The sequence below is a fragment of the Arachis stenosperma genome, chromosome 4 (assembly GCF_014773155.1).
Source record: "Arachis stenosperma cultivar V10309 chromosome 4, arast.V10309.gnm1.PFL2, whole genome shotgun sequence".
NCBI classification, from domain to species: domain Eukaryota; kingdom Viridiplantae; phylum Streptophyta; class Magnoliopsida; order Fabales; family Fabaceae; genus Arachis; species Arachis stenosperma.
The window spans coordinates 36,431,904-36,447,857 of NC_080380.1; the positions used below are offsets into that span (position 1 = coordinate 36,431,904).

The following is a 15,954-nucleotide window of genomic DNA, read 5'->3' on the forward strand; positions in this document are numbered from 1 at the left end:
CCTTACTTCTACTCTAAATGGTTTGAATTCTACTTTGCTAGCCCTTGTCTCACAGATTGGATCACTGAACAACTCTAACAACTAGTCCTCAAGCTCTGGTAGACTCCCCTCTCAACCATTACCCAATCCAAAGGGTGGCATTAATGCCATCACCCTAAGGTTCGGAACCACATTGCAAGAGAGGAATCAGGAAGAGCCAAACCCACCTGAACACGCCTCAGCTGAAGAGGTAGTGGAAATAGATGATGTTGAGGAAGAAAAAGGTATACAGGACATGGCTGAGGAAGAAGATGCTAAATCATAGGAAGAAGCACCAAAGGGCACAGACACTGTAGAGAACGCCATTCCTATTCCATTTTCACAACTTGCAAGGAAGCCCAGGAAGCAGTTGGAACCTGATCCCAAAATGGTAGAAATATTCAAGAAGGTTGAGGTAATTGTTCCCCTTTTTGATGTTATTCAACAGGTACCTAAATATGCAAATTTTCTAAAGGATTTATGCATACATAAAGACAAAATTAATGAATTAGAAACTATTCCTTTAGGTAGTTCTATATCTGCTTTAATGGGAAATATACCTGAAAAATGTAGTGACCCAGGCCCATGCATGGTTAACTGTACCATTGGAGGTGTGATATTTTCTGACTGCATGTGTGATTTAGGAGCATGTATTAGTATAATGCCTTTGTCTATATATGATGTTTTGAGGCTCCCTCCCTTAAAAAGGTCGGCAGCTCGTTTTGTGTTAGCAGATAAAAGTATTATTACAGTGGCTGAAGTTGTTGAAGATGTATTAGTGGGTATTAAAGGTTTCACTTTTCCCATTGATTTTTACATCTTGGAGATGCCCCAAAATGACTCAGAGAAGCCATCATCAATCCTACTCGGAAGACCTTTCTTGAAGACCTCGAAGTTCAATCCTCTTTTGAAATAGACGGCCGAGTAGTAAGCTTCAATCTGAATGGAGTTATGAAGCACCTTCCAAAAGATCATTCTATCCTCCAGTGTGACATCATAAATGAAACCGTAGCTGAAGTTCACCAGGAGGAGTTTGAAGAGAAGTACATAGGACAAGGTCCGAGTGTGGGGAATTCTGAGGACAATGAAAGTACTCTACCACTGCCACCAGCTCCAGACAATCCAGAGCCTGACCATGAACAGAAGTTAGAATTGAAACCCCTCCCTCCACACCTCAAATATGCTTACCTTGAGGACTAGCAGAAGTTTCCAGTTATCATTGCACGGGACCTCACTTCTCAACAGGAAGAGTAGTTACTTAGTGTGCTGAGGAGGCACAAGAAAGCAATTGGGTAGAGTTTGGCAGACATAGTAGGCATCGACCCTCAAGTTTGTGAGCACAGAATATTTTAAGAAGAAGGAGCAAGACCCGTTTGTCAACCCCAAAGAAGACTGAACCCCACTATCTTAGAGGTTGTCAAGAAGGAAGTGACCAGACTATTAGAGGCAGATATTATCTACCCCATCTCAGACAGTGAATGTGTGAGCCCAGTACAAGTGGTGCTCAAGAAGTCTGGAGTCACTATAGTGAAGAATGAGCATGGAGAGCTCATAGCAACCAGAGTACAGAACGCCTGGAAGGTCTGCATTGATTATAGGCATCTCAACCAAGCCACTCGTAAGGATCACTACCCTCTTCCATTCATTGATCAAATGCTAGATCGCCTGTCAGGTAAATCACATTATTGCTTTTTACATGGTTACACAGGCTATTTCCAGATTCATATAGCCCCTGAAGATCAGGAAAAGACTACTTTTACATGTCATTTTGGGACTTATGCCTATAAAAAAATGCCCTTTGGCTTGTGCAATGCACCAGCTACTTTCTGAAGGTGCATGATGAGTCTTTTCTCTGACCTTCTTGAGGACTGTATGGAGGTTTTTATGGATAATTTTAGCGTTTATGGTGATTCCTTTAGCATTTGCCTGGATAGTTTATCTAGAGTACTAGATAGATGTGTCAGTACAAACCTTGTATTGAATTTTGAAAAATGTCATTTTATGGTAAGACAAGGAATTGTACTAGGACATGTTTCTAATACTGGCATTTTTGTGGATCCGGCAAAGGTGGATGTTATTTCTAGTTTGCCTTACCCCTCCTCTATGAGGGAAGTCCGTTCATTCCTTGGCCATGTAGGTTTTTACCGAAGATTCATTAAGGACTTTAGTAAGGTAGCACTTCCCCTACCCAGGTTACTGCAGAAAGATATCGAGTTCGAGTTCAGCGAGGATTGCAAACAAGCGTTTGATAAGCTGAAGACCGCCCTGACTCAAGCTCCAATTGTGAGAGGACCTGACTAGAGCCAGCCATTCGAAATCATGTGCGATGCTTCCAACCATGCAGTAGGAGCAGCACTGGCTCAACGTGAAGGTAAAGATCCTTTTGTCATTGCTTATGCATCTAAGACTTTAGACACTGCTCAGTCTAACTACACTACTACTGAGAAATAGCTTCTTGCTATTGTTTTTGCTCTGGATAAATTCCGAGCCTATTTACTTGGTGCTAAGGTAGTAGTGTATTCAGACCATGCAGCTCTGAAGTATTTATTAGCTAAAAAGGAATCCAAACCAAGGCTTATACGTTGGATACTGCTACTACAAGAATTTGATTTAGAAATAAAGGATAGGAGTGGTAACCATAATCTAGTGGCAGACCACTTGAGTCACCTTGAGCACATTAAAGATGACTCCACTCCTATAGCTGATAATTTTCCATTTGATAACCTACAAGTAGTATCTGAGGTAGTCCCTTGGTATGCACTTGTTGCTAATTATCTAGTTTGCCGCACTTTTCCTCCAAACTTTACTAAGCACCAAAGAGACAAGCTGAAAAGCGAGTCTAAATATTATATATGGGATGACCCATATTTATGGAGATGTGGCGCTGATCAGGTAATTAGAAGGTGTGTGCCTCAATCAGAATTTCAGTCCATTTTAGAGGCCTGTCACTCATGTGAGAGTGGAGGACATTTTGGCCCTCAAAGAACAGCTAGAAAAATCTTAGACTGTGGATTCTGGTGTCCTACTCTTTTTAAAGACGCTGCTGAATTTTGTAAATCTTGTCCCCCATGCCAAAGGTTTGGTAATATGTCCCAGAGGGATGAAATGCCTCAACAAATTATGCTTTTCTGTGAAATTTTTTATGTTTGGGGCATTGACTTCATGGGTCCATTTCCAAATTCTAATGGCCACCTTTATATACTGTTAGCTGTAGATTATGTTTCTAAATGGGTGGAAGCAATTCCTACCTGTACTGATGATGCTAACACTGTTGTTTCCTTTGTTAGAAACCACATTATTTGTCGCTTTGGATCACCACGAGCAATCGTGAGCGATCAAGGCACCCATTTTTGTAACAGGGGACTAACAAGATTACTGAAGAAGCATGAGATCATTCATAAAGTAGCAACAGCCTACCATCCTCAGACTAATGGGAAAGCCGAGGTGTCTAACAGAGAGATAAAGCGCATATTGCAGAAGATAGTCAAACCTCATAGAAGAGATTGGAGCACCAGGCTACAAGATGCACTCTGGGCATACAAAACAGCATATAAGACACCTATTGGGATGAGTCCTTTTTGCTTAGTCTATGGAAAGGCCTGTCATCTTTCAGTTGAAGTGGAGCACAAAGCTTTTTGGGTAGTAAAGGAATGCAACATGGGATTTGAGAAAGCCGGAGCTGAAAGGAAGTTGCAACTACAAGAATTGGAGAGCCTTCGCCTAGAAGCTTATGAGAAATCAAGGCTGTACAAGGAAAAAATGAAAGCTGTACATGATCAACACATCAAGAGGAAAGAGTTCTAACCTGGGGATTTAGTCCTCCTTTACAACTCCAGACTAAGGCTCATGCCAGGCAAGCTGCGATCAAGGTGGGAAGGTCCATATAGAGTTGAGAAGGCTGAGCCGTATGGAGTTTTTCACCTAAGTCACCCTTCAAGCTCTGAACTCATCAAGGCTAATGGACATCATTTGAAGCTCTACCATGGTGAGAAGGTGACGAAAAATAAGGAGTTAGATATCTTCCTCTTGGAGGATCCACTCGCAACAGAAAACTGAGCTAATGAAGCGTCCAACTTAAGGACGTTAAAGCAAAGTGCAAGGTGGGAGACAACCCACCACGGTATGATCATTCCTCTTCTTCTCCTTATCTTCCATCATCTATAACTCTTCTCTGTACTACTGCCTATATCTTGCACCTCATCTGCATACTGCATTTGCATAAAAAAAGAGAGAAATCGCACGCGACGCACCAGCATCACCGACGCGTCCGAGTTGCATAAGCATTGGAAATAAAGAAGATTGGACAGAGAGTTGCACCGGAATGTGGCTGGAGGCGTGCATTTGGCACAATTTGATCCACGCGACCGCGTGGATGACGCAATGATGAGCGGATAATTTATACGCTTTTTGGCAATGTTTTTAGGTAGTTTTTAGTAGGATCTAGCTACTTTTAGACTTGCTTTCATTAGTTTTTATACTAAATTCATATTTCTAGACTTTACTATGAGTTTGTGTATTTTTTTTGTGATTTCAGATATTTTCTGGCTGAAATTGAGGGACCTGAGCAAAACTCTGATAAAAGGCTGACAAAGGACTGCTGATGCTGTTGGATTCTGACCTCCCTGCACTCGAAATGAATTTTCTGGAGCTACAAAACTCAAAATGGCGCGCTCTCAATGGTGTTCGAAATTAGACATCCAGAGCTTTCCAGAAATATATAATAGTCTATACTTTATTCGTGATTAGACGACGTAAACTGGCGATCAACACCAGTTCCATGCTGCATTCTGAAGTCAAACGCCAGAAACACGTCATGAACCTGAGTTGAACGCCAAAAACACGTTACGAATTGGCGTTCAACTCCAAGATAAGCCTCAGCTCGTGTAAAGATCAGGCTCAGCCCAAGCACACACCAAGTGGGCCCCGGAAGTGGATTTATGTATCAATTACTTACTTCTGTAAACCCTAGTAACTAGTTTAGTATAAATAGAACTTTTTACTATTGTATTTTCATCTTTGGTCTCAGTTTTATTTTATTATCAATCCTAGGAGACTATTGATCATGTTTTGGGGGCTGGCCATTCAGCCATGCCTGAACCTTCATCACTTATGTATTTTCAACGGTGGAGTTTCTACACACCATAGATTAAGGGTGTGGAGCTCTGCTGTACCTCGAGTTTTAATGCAAGTACTACTATTTTCTATGCAATTCAACTTATTCTTATTCTAAGATATTCGTTGCACTTCAACATGATGAATGTGATGATCCGTGACACTCATCATCATTCTCACCTATGAACGCGTGACTGACAACCACTTCCGTTCTACCTTAGACCGGGCGCATATCTCTTGGATTCCTTAATCAGAATCTTCGTGGTATAAGCTAGAATTCATGGCGGCATTCATGGGAATCCGGAAAGTCTAACCTTGTCTGTGGTATTCCGAGTAGGATTCCGGGATTGAATGACTGTGACGAGCTTCAAACTCGCGATTGCTGGGCGTGATGACAAACGCAAAAGAATCAAGGGATTCTATTCCAACATGATCGAGAACCGACAGAAGATTAGCCGTGCTGTGACAAAGCATTTGGACCATTTTCACTGAGAGGATGGGATGTAGCCATTGACAACGGTGATGCCCTACATACAGCTTGCCATAGAAAGGAGTGACAAAGATTGGATAAAAGCAGTAGGAAAGCAGAGATTTAGAAGGAACACAGCATCTCGATGCACCTATCTGAAATTCCCACCATTGAATTATATGAGTAACTATTTTCTATTTAATTTTTTATTATTATTCGAAAAACCAATAATCTCTTAAATTAGTTAAATCCGCCTGACTGGGATTTACCAGATGACCATAGCTTGCTTCATACCAACAATCTCTGTGGGATCGACCCTTACTCACGTAAGGTATTACCTGGACGACCCAGTACACTTGCTGGTTAGTTGTGCGGAGTTGTGACAAAGTGTGATTTATGTTTGAGAGCACCAAGTCTTTGGAGCCATTGTTGATGATCATAATTTCGTCCACCAAGTTCTTAATACCCTGTACCATAGGCACCATGACCTTTGAGAAAGCTCTGTGTGACCTAGGGTCAGGCATAAATCTTATGCCACTATCTGTAATGGAGAAGCTGGGGATTATTGAGGTACAGCCTACCTTATTCTCATTACAATTGGCAGACAAGTCAGTAAGACAAGCTTATGGATTAGTAGAGGACGTGTTAGTAAAGGTTAAAGGCCTTTACATTCCTGCTGATTTCATAATCTTAGACACTAGGAAGGAGGAGGATGAATGCATCATCCTTGGAAGACCTTTCCTAGCCACAGCAGAAGCCGTGATAGATGTTAACAGAGGAGAATTAGTCCTTCAATTGAATGGGGACTACCTTGTGTTTAAGGCACACAGCTATCTAGTGCACAAAATTGTGATCACTACAACTTCGCACAACTAACCAGCAAGTGCACTGGGTCGTCCAAGTAATAAACCTTACGCGAGTAAGGGTTGATCCCACGGAGATTGTTGGTATGAAGCAAGCTATGGTCGCCTTGTAAATCTTAGTCAGGCAGACTCAAATGGTTATGGATGATATATGAATAAAACATAAAGATAAAGATAGAGATACTTATGTAATTCATTGGTAGGAATTTCAGATAAGCGAATGGAGATGCTTGGTCCCTTTCGTCTCTCTGCTTTCCTACTGTCTTCATCCAATCCTTCTTACTCCTTTCCATGGCAAGCTTATGCAAGGGTTTCACCGTTGTCAGTGGCTACCTCCCATCCTCTCAGTGGAAATGTTCAACGCACCCTGTCACGGCACGGCTATCCATCTGTCGGTTCTCAATCAGGCCGGAATAGAATCCAGTGATTCTTTTGCGTCTGTCACTAACGCCCCGCCCTCAGGAGTTTGAAGCACGTCACAGTCATTCAATCATCGAATCCTACTTAGAATACCACAGACAAGGTTAGACCTTCCGGATTCTCTTGAATGCCGCCATCAGTTCTTGCCTATACCACGAAGACTCTGATCTCACGGAATGGCTGGCTCGTTTGTCAGACGAGCGCTCGGTTGTCAGGCGATCAACCATGCATCGTGTATCAGGAATCCAAGAGATATTCACTCAATCTAAGGTAGAACGGAGGTGGTTGTCAGTCACACGTTCATAGGTGAGAATGATGATGAGTGTCATGGATCATCACATTCATCAAGTTGAAGAACAAGTGATATCTTGGAACAAGAACAAGCGGAATTGAATAGAAGAACAATAGTAATTGCATTAATACTCGAGGTACAGCAGAGCTCCACACCTTAATCTATGGTGTGTAGAAACTCCACCGTTGAAAATACATAAGAACAAGAGTGATCATTGGCTTCGGTCCCAGAGAGGGAACCAGAAAAACCAAGATGAAAATACAATAGTAAAAAGGTCCTACTTATAGGGAACTAGTAGCTTAAGAATTACAAAGGTGAGTAAATGACATAAAAATCCACTTCCGGGCCCACTTGGTGTGTGCTTGGGCTGAGCATTGAAGCATTTTCGTGTAGAGACTTCTCTTGGAGTTAAACGCCAGCTTTTGTGCGAGTTTGGGCGTTTAACTCCCACTTTGGTGCCAGCTCCGGCGTTTAACGCTGGGAATTCTGAAGGTGACTTTGAACGCCGGTTTGAGCCATCAAATCTTGGGCAAAGTATGGACTATTATATATTGCTGGAAAGCCCAGGATGTCTACTTTCCAACGCCGTTAAGAGCGCCCCAATTGGGCTTCTGTAGCTCTAGAAAATTTACTTCGAGTGCAGGGAGGTCAGAATCCAACAGCATCTGCAGTCCTTTTCAGTCTCTGAATCAGATTTTTGCTCAGGTCCCTCAATTTCAGCCAGAAAATACCTGAAATCACAGAAAAATACACAAACTCATAGTAAAGTCTAGAAAAGTGAATTTTAACTAAAAACTAATAAAAATATCCTAAAAACTAACTAAATCCTACTAGAAACATACTAAAAATAATGCCAAAAAGCGTACAAATTATCCGCTCATCACAACACCAAACTTAAATTGTTGCTTGTTCTCAAGCAACTGAAAATCAAATAAAATCAAAAGAAGAGAATATGCAATGAATTCCAAAAACATCTATGAAGATCAGTATTAATTAGATGAGCGGGGCTTTTAGCTTTTTTCCTCTGAACAGTTTTGGCATCTCACTCTATCCTCTGAAATTTAGAATGATTGGCTTCTTTAGGAACTTAGAATCCGGATAGTGTCATTGATTCTCCTAGTTAAGTATGATGATTCTTGAACACAGCTACTTATTGAGTCTTGGCCGTGGCCCAAAGCAATCTGTCTTCCAGTATTACCACCGGATACATACATGCCACAGACACATAATTGGGTGAACCTTTTCAGATTGTGACTCAGCTTTGCTAGAGTCCCCAATTAGAGGTGTCCAGGGTTCTTAAGCACACTCTTTTTTGCCTTGGATCACAACTTTATTTCTTTCTTTTTTTCTTTCTTTTTCTCTTTCCGTTTTTTTTTTCGCTTTTTCTTCTCTTTTTTTTTTATATTCACTGCTTTTTCTTGCTTCAAGAATCATTTTTATGATTTTTCAGATCCTCAGTAACATGTCTCCTTTTTCATCATTCTTTCAAGAGCCAACATTCATGAACCACAAATTCAAAAGACATATGCACTGTTTAAGCATACATTCAGAAAACAAAAGTGTTGCCACCACATCAAAATAATTAAACTGTTATAAAATTCAAAATTCATGCAATTCTTCTCCTTTTCAATTAAGAACATTGTTTATTTAAGAAAGGTGATGGATTCATAGGACATTCATAACTTTCTAGTGTAAGGATGTTCATCTCCTTGCATCATAGGCAAGTTGAATGCCAACCTTACATTTTCCGGACTAAAATTCAAGTATTTCCCCCGAACCATAGTAAGCCAATTCTTTGGATCCGGGTTCACACTTTGATCATGGTTCTTGGTGATCCATGCATTGGCATAGAACTCTTGAACCATTAAGATTCCGACTTGTTGAATGGGGTTGGCAAGAACTTCCCAACCTCTTCTTCGGATCTCATGTCGGATCTCCGGATATTCACTCTTTTTGAGTGAAAAAGGGACCTCGGGGATCACCTTCTTCAAGGCCACAACTTCATAGAAGTGGTCTTGATGCACCCTTGAGATGAATCTCTCCATCTCCCACGACTCGGAGGTGGAAGCTTTTGCCTTCCCTTTCCTCTTTCTAGAGGTTTCTCCGGCCTTGGATGCTATGAATGGTTATGGAAAAACAAAAAGCAATGCTTTTACCACACCAAACTTAAAAGGTTTGCTCGTCCTCGAGCAAAAGAAGAAAGAAGAGAGTAGAAGAAGAAGAAATGAGGAAGAAGGGAATGGCTTTGTGTTCGGCCAAAGAGGGGGAGAAGTGGTGTTTAGGTTGTGTGAAAATGAAGGAGTGAAGAAAGGTTTATATAGGAGAGGGGGGCTCATGGTTCGGTCATGTATGGGTGGGGTTTGGGAGGGAAAGTGGTTTGAATTTGAAGGGTGAGGTAGGTGGGGTTTTATGAAGGATGGATGTGAGTGGTGAAGAGAAGATGGGGTTTGATAGGTGAAGGGTTTTTGGGGAAGAGGTATTGAGGTGATTGGTGAATGGGTGAAGAAGAAAGAGGGTGGTGGGGTTGGTGGGGATCCTGTGGGGTCCACAGATCCTGAGGTGTCAAGGAAAAGTCATCCCTGCACCAAATGGCATGCAAAAATGCGTTTTGAGCCAATTCTGGCGTTAAACGCCGGGCTGGTGCCCATTTCTGGCATTTAACGCCAGGTTCTTGCCCTTTCCTCGCGTTTAACGCCAGTCTGGTGCCCCTTTCTGGCGTTAAACGCCCAGAATGGTGCCAGACTGGGCGTTAAACGCCCATCTGCTAGCCTTACTGGCGTTTAAACGCCAGTAGGTTCTTCCTCCAGGGTGTGCTGTTTTTCTTCCTGTTTTTCATTCTGTTTTTGCTTTTTCAATTGATTTTGTGACTTCTCATGATCATCAACCTATAGAAAACATAAAATAACAAAGGAAAATAGATAAAATATGACATTGGGTTGCCTCCTAACAAGCGCTTCTTTAATGTCAATAGCTTGACAGAGGGCTCTCATGGAGCCTCACAGATGCTCAGAGCAATGTTGGGACCTCCCAACACCAAACTTAGAGTTTGAATGTGGGGGTTCAACACCAAACTTAGAGTTTGGTTGTGGCCTCCCAACACCAAACTTAGAGTTTGACTGTGGGGGCTCTGTTTGGCTCTGATTTGAGAGAAGCTCTTCATGCTTCATCTCCATGGTGACAGAGGGATATCCTTGAGCCTTAAACACAAAGGATTCTTCATTCACTTGAATGATCAGTTCACCTCCATCAACATCAATCACAGCCTTAGCTGTGGCTAGGAAGGGTCTGCCAAGGATGATAGATTCATTCATGCACTTCCCAGTCTCTAGAACTATGAAATCAGTAGGGATGTAATGGTCTTCAATTTTCACCAGAACATCCTCTACAAGTCCATAAGCTTGTTTTCTTGAATTGTCTGCCATCTCTAGTGAGATTCTTGCAGCTTGCACCTCAAAGATCCCTATTTTCTCCAGTACAGAGAGAGGCATGAGGTTTACACTTGACCCTAAGTCACACAGAGCCTTCTTGAAGGTCATGGTGCCTATGGTACAAGGTATGGAAAACTTCCCAGGATCTTGTCTCTTTTGAGGTAATTTCTGCCTAGACAAGTCATCCAGTTCTTTGGTGAGCAAAGGAGGTTTGTTCTCCCAAGTCTCATTTCCAAATAACTTGTCATTTAGCTTCATGATTGCTCCAAGGTATTTAGCAACTTGCTCTTCAGTGACATACTCATCCTCTTCAGAGGAGGAATACTCATCAGAGTTCATGAAAGGCAGAAGAAAGTCCAATGGAATCTCTATGGTCTCATTTTGAGCCTCAGATTCCCATGGTTCCTCATTGGGGAACTCAGTGGAGGTCAGTGCACGCCCATTGAGGTCTCTCTCAGTGGCGTTCACTGCCTCTCCTTCCTCTCCAAATTCGGCCATGTTGATGGCCTTGCACTCTCCTTTTGGATTTTCTTCTGTATTGCTTGGAAGAGTACTAAGAGGGAGTTCAGTAACTTTCTTGCTCAGCTGACCCACTTGTGCCTCCAAATTCCTAATGGAGGACCTTGTTTCAGTCATGAAACTTTGAGTGGTTTTGATTAGATCAGAGACCATGGTTGCTAAGTCAGAGGGGTTCTGCTTAGAATTCTCTGTCTGTTGCTGAGAGGATGATGGAAAAGGCTTGCCATTGCTAAACCTGTTTCTTCCACCATTATAGTTGTTGAAACCTTGTTGAGGTCTCTGTTGATCCTTCCATGAGAAATTTGGATGATTTCTCCATGAAGAATTATAGGTGTTTCCATAGGGTTCTCCTAGGTAATTCACCTCTTCCATTGAAGGGTTCTCAGGATCATAGGCTTCTTCTTCAGATGAAGCATCCTTAGTACTGCTTGGTGCATTTTGCATTCCAAACAGACTTTGAGAAATCAAATTGACTTGTTGAGTCAATATTTTATTCTGAGCCAATATGGCATTCAGAGTATCAATCTCAAGAACTCCTTTCTTCTGATTAGTCCCATTGTTCACAGGATTCCTTTCAGATGTGTACATGAATTGGTTATTTGTAACCATTTCAATTAGCTCTTGAGCTTCTGTAGGCGTCTTCTTCAGATGAAGAGATCCTCCAGCAGAGCTATCCAAAGACATCTTGGATAGTTCAGAGAGACCATCATAGAAAATACCTATGATGCTCCATTCAGAAAGCATGTCAGAAGGACATTTTCTGATCAATTGTTTGTATCTTTCCCAAGCTTCATAGAGGGATTCTCCATCCTTCTGTCTGAAGGTTTGGACTTCCACTCTAAGCTTACTCAATTTTTGAGGTGGAAAGAACTTTGCCAAGAAGGCATTGACTAGCTTTTCCCATGAGTCTAGGCTTTCTTTAGGTTGTGAGTCTAACCATGCCCTAGCTCTGTCTCTTACAGCAAAAGGGAATAGCATAAGTCTGTAGACCTCAGGGTCAACCCCATTAGTCTTGACAGTGTCACAGATTTGCAAGAATTCAGCTAAGAACTGATGAGGATCTTCCAATGGAAGTCCATGGAACTTGCAATTCTGTTGCATTAGAGAAACTAATTGAGGCTTAAGCTCAAAGTTGTTTGCTCCAATGGCAGGGATAGAGATGCTTCTCCCATAGAAGTCGGGAGTAGGTGCAGTAAAGTCACCCAGCACCTTCCTTGCATTGTTTGCATTGTTGTTGTTTTTGGCTGCCATATCTTCTTCTTTGAAGATTTCTGTTAGGTCCTCTACAGAGAGTTATGCCTTAGCTTCTCTTAGCTTTCGCTTCAAGGTCCTTTTAGGTTCAGGGTCAGCTTCAACAAGAATGCTTTTGTCCTTGTTCCTGCTCATATGGAAGAGAAGAGAATAAGAAAATGTGGAATCCTCTATGTCACAGTATAGAGATTCCTTGAGGTGTCAGAGAAGAAGAAAAATAGAAGGAAGAAGGAGAAGAATTTGAACTTAGTCAGATAGAGTTCGAATTGTGCATTGAGGAGGAGTGGTACTCCATAAATAGAAGGATGTGAGAAGAGAGGAAGAAATTTTCGAAAATTAATTAAAAGGATTTTAAAAACATTTTGAAAAACTTTAATTTGATTTTCGAAAATCAAGAGTGAGAAAGAGATCAAGTAATTTTTTGAAAAAGATTTTGAAATTAGAAATAAAAAAGATATGATTAAAAACTGTTTTGAAAAAGATGTGATTAAAAAGATATGATTAAAAAGTTATGGTTTTAAAAAGATATGATTGAAAAGATATGATTTGAAAACAATTTTTTTAAAAAAAAAGATTTGATTTTAAAAATTAATGACTTGCCTAACAAGAAAAGATATGATTCAAACATTAAACCTTTCTCAACAGAAAAGGCAGCATACTTGAATTGTTCAATCAAATCATTAATTGTTTGCAAGTATCTTTGAAAAAGGAAAGAAATTGATTTTGAAAAAGATTTGATTGAAAAGATATGATTTGAAAAAGATTTGATTTTGAAAAACTTTGAAAACTTGAAAAAAAATTGACTTGAAAACAAAATCCTCCCTCTTGTGCCATCCTGGCGTTAAACGCCCAGAATGGTGCACATTTTGGCGTTTAACGCCCAATGCACTACCTTTTTGGGCGTTAAACGCCCAACCAGGCACCATGGCTGGCGTTTAAACGCCAGTCTGCCCTTCTTCACTGGGCGTTTTGAACGCCCAGCTTTTTTTGTGTAATTTCTCTGCTGCATGTTCTGAATCTTCAGTTCCCTGTACTATTGACTTGAAAATAGAACCAAGATCAAATAAACAATGCATGCAAGACACCAAACTTAAAATTAGACACTAGACTCAAACAAGAAACATAAAATCTTTTTTTTTTTGGTTTTTTATGGTTTTGTAATTTTTTGTACTTTTTCGAAATTTATATGGAAATAGAAAATAAAGGTTTCAGAATTCTTAATTTGAATTCCAGGAATCATTGCAATGCTAGTCTAAGACTCCGGTCCAGGAATTAGACATGGCTTCACAGCCAGCCAAGCTTTCAAAGAAAGCTTCGGTCCAAAACACTAGACATGGCCAATGGCCAGCCAAGCCTTAGCAGATCATTGCTCCAATAGCAAGATTGATAGAGATCAATAAGCTCTTGTGATGATAAGTTGAAACCTCGGTCCAATAAGATTAGACATGGCTTCACAGCCAGCCAGACTTCAACAGATCATCATGAAACTCTAGAATTCATTCTTAAGAACTCTGAAAAATACCTAATCTAAGCAACAAGATGAACCGTCAGTTGTCCATACACGAAACAATCCCCGGCAACGGCGCCAAAAACTTGGTGCATGAAATTGTGATCACTACAACTTCGCACAACTAACCAGCAAGTGCACTGGGTCGTCCAAGTAATAAACCTTACGCGAGTAAGGGTCGATCCCACGGAGATTGTTGGTATGAAGCAAGCTATGGTCGCCTTGTAAATCTTAGTCAGGCAGACTCAAATGGTTATGGATGATATATAAATAAAACATAAAGATAAAGATAGAGATACTTATGTAATTCATTGGTAGGAATTTCAGATAAGCGAATGGAGATGCTTGGTCCCTTCCGTCTCTCTACTTTCCTACTGTCTTCATCCAATCCTTCTTACTCCTTTCCATGGCAAGCTTATGCAAGGGTTTCACCGTTGTCAGTGGCTACCTCCCATCCTCTCAGTGGAAATGTTCAACGCACCCTGTCACGGCACGGCTATCCATCTGTCGGTTCTCAATCAGGCCGGAATAGAATCCAGTGATTCTTTTGCGTCTGTCACTAACGCCCCGCCCTCAGGAGTTTGAAGCACGTCACAGTCATTCAATCATCGAATCCTACTCAGAATACCACAGACAAGGTTAGACCTTCCGGATTCTCTTGAATGCCGCCATCAGTTCTTGCCTATACGACGAAGACTCTGATCTCACGGAATGGCTGGCTCGTTTGTCAGACGAGCGCTCGGTTGTCAGGCGATCAACCATGCATCGTGTATCAGGAATCCAAGAGATATTCACTCAATCTAAGGTAGAACGGAGGTGGTTGTCAGTCACACGTTCATAGGTGAGAATGATGATGAGTGTCACGGATCATCACATTCATCAAGTTGAAGAACAAGTGATATCTTGGAACAAGAACAAGCGGAATTGAATAGAAGAACAATAGTAATTGCATTAATACTCGAGGTACAACAGAGCTCCACACCTTAATCTATGGTGTGTAGAAACTCCACCGTTGAAAATACATAAGAACAAGAGTGATCATTGGCTTCGGTCCCAGAGAGGGAACCAGAAAAACCAAGATGAAAATACAATAGTAAAAAGGTCCTACTTATAGGGAACTAGTAGCTTAAGAATTACAAAGGTGAGTAAATGACATAAAAATCCACTTTCGGGCCCACTTGGTGTGTGCTTGGGCTGAGCATTGAAGCATTTTCGTGTAGAGACTTCTCTTGGAGTTAAACGCCAGCTTTTGTGCCAGTTTGGGCGTTTAACTCCCACTTTGGTGCCAGTTCCGGCGTTTAACGCTGGGAATTCTGAAGGTGACTTTGAACGCCGGTTTGGGCCATCAAATCTTGGGCAAAGTATGGACTATTATATATTGCTGGAAAGCCCAGGATGTCTAATTTCCAACGCCGTTGAGAGCGCGCCAATTGGGCTTCTGTAGCTCCAGAAAATCTACTTCGAGTGCAGGGAGGTCAGAATCCAACAGCATCTGCAGTCCTTTTCAGTCTCTGAATCAGATTTTTGCTCAGGTCCCTCAATTTCAGCCAGAAAATACCTGAAATCACAGAAAAATACAGAAACTCATAGTAAAGTCCAGAAAAGTGAATTTTAACTAAAAACTAATAAAAATATCCTAAAAACTAACTAAATCCTACTAGAAACATACTAAAAACAATGCCAAAAAGCGTACAAATTATCCGCTCATCACTATCCTTCTGTAACAAGGGAGAGTAAGCATGCAGAGCTTCTCTCAGTACAGAGTCAAACAGAGCCCCCACAGTCAAACTCTAAGTTTGGCGTTGGAAGGCCACAACCAAACTCTAAGTTTGGTGTTGAATCCCCACAACCAAACTCTAAGTTTGGTGTTGGGACTATACAACATTGACCTGATCACCTGGTGGATCCATGAGAGCCCACTGTCAAGCTATTGACATTAAAGAAGCACTTATTGGAAGGCAACCCAATTTTTATTTATCTAATTTTATTTTTTATTTTATTGTTCTTTTATGTTTTATTAGGTACATGATCATGTGGAGTCACGAAAAAATATTAAAATTAAAAACAGAATCAAA

The 15,954-nt window shown here is 41.1% G+C and overlaps 1 non-coding gene across 1 annotated transcript; it reads left to right on the forward strand.

The window, feature by feature from the left end:
• The first annotated feature begins 11,859 nt into the window (after positions 1 to 11,859).
• Positions 11,860 to 11,967, forward strand: LOC130978733 (small nucleolar RNA R71). The gene has a single exon (XR_009086350.1). It is a non-coding gene; the product is annotated as a small nucleolar RNA R71 (small nucleolar RNA).
• Positions 11,968 to 15,954: the final 3,987 nt, after the last annotated feature.